Raw genomic sequence first — 1,455 nt, forward strand, 5'->3', positions numbered from 1 at the left:
AAACATGTTCAAGGTTCCAAGCAAAACATCCAAGAAAAACATAATGTCACATATTCAAGTTTCACCACTCATCGTCATCACTTGTATGCCACTCAGGAGTATGAAAAGTTTTGTGGAGCAGATTTATCATTTTCAACACTTCTTGTTGTTGTTCATAAAGTTCATTTTGCTTCTTTGCTATGTTTTTGACTTCTTCATGTAGTTCACGAATCTCCTCTAGAGCTTTCTTTCCTCGATCATCCACATTCAGAATTTTATCTTCAAATCGATCAAGCCTCTCAACATCACCTATGGTTTTGTGATCCAATTCATTTTTCTCAGACTCAGAATAAGCGTCAATTTGATTATCTATTTTCATCCATCGCAGTCCACCATTGGTGTAGATAATTCTAGCAATCTTCAGGTGACGCGGACCTAGTTGATCATAGTCCTTTGATAGACGTTTGACGGTCCCAACTGTTGTATCAATATCCTGTGCCCCTCTCATTCTAATGTGGTAATTTTGTCGTACGTACATTCTTAAAGGTGGCAGCCGTGGATAGTTCATCTCAGCTAGGTAAAGATGGAATCAAGGGAATCTATAAAGTTGATATTGATATACCTGCAGATGATTGGGCTATTGTCACCAAGTTCTATGATGTTCTGATCCTGAATACTGGTCATTGGTAATATTCTATTACTCATCTCTTTACCTTCATACCTTCGATCGTTTACACAATTAATGCTATTTCATTCTAGACGTTTGCTGATTGTTGTTGTTTGCTCATGCTGACCGGTCGAGAAATATTCTAATGCATGCATTTGAAAACTTCTGGTTTAATTATGGTTTATAATGCCTTGACAACCACATCTATATGAGACGGAGGCAGCCATTATTATCACCCTATACCTAACAAACTATTATATATTTCAAGCCAGATAGTTTCATCAAGTCTTGAGTAAATAAATTTCAGAATTTTGATTGTCTATGATATTCGACCATGAATTTAAATATCTAACTGGAAGAGGTGGGGTCCTGATAAATTTCCGAAGGAGACGCCACTTGTCTTTTACAAGGGAGGAAAAACCAGTAGACCCTCCACTTGGAATCTTTGCTGGACTTGAGAGGTTGTCCCTAAAAGTATGATCTCCTATATTGAGAAAGAAGTTCCGAAAAAGACCATCAAATTTTGGTGTACTCAATAGCCGAGGCATTTCTTCGGAGGGGAATGGGATCATAATGGTAGTTGCTTGTCGAGTGACCTACTTACAGAAGAGGAGGTATATTTCCACTTTTGCATTGTATTTTGACATATTAAAGAATTTATTCATGGATGCTTATGTTGTTATAATAGTTTTGTCTGATTTCGTCAACAGCTTGATACATGGTTTTGACCCTAAAAATAAGGGAGTCAACAAAGAAGCAAGGGAAGTGAATTCTTTGATTCAACAAGCATTGCTCGGCACAAGTATAAG

The 1,455-nt window shown here is 37.2% G+C and overlaps 1 pseudogene; it reads left to right on the forward strand.

The window, feature by feature from the left end:
* The first annotated feature begins 525 nt into the window (after nucleotides 1–525).
* LOC141819493 (protein trichome birefringence-like 12) lies at nucleotides 526–1,448 on the forward strand (annotated as a pseudogene).
* Nucleotides 1,449–1,455: the final 7 nt, after the last annotated feature.

The sequence above is a fragment of the Curcuma longa genome, unplaced genomic scaffold (genome assembly GCF_044706935.1).
Source record: "Curcuma longa cultivar G26 ecotype Majalengka, Jawa Barat unplaced genomic scaffold, ITB_CL_G26_1.1 contig_7282, whole genome shotgun sequence".
NCBI lineage: Eukaryota > Viridiplantae > Streptophyta > Magnoliopsida > Zingiberales > Zingiberaceae > Curcuma > Curcuma longa.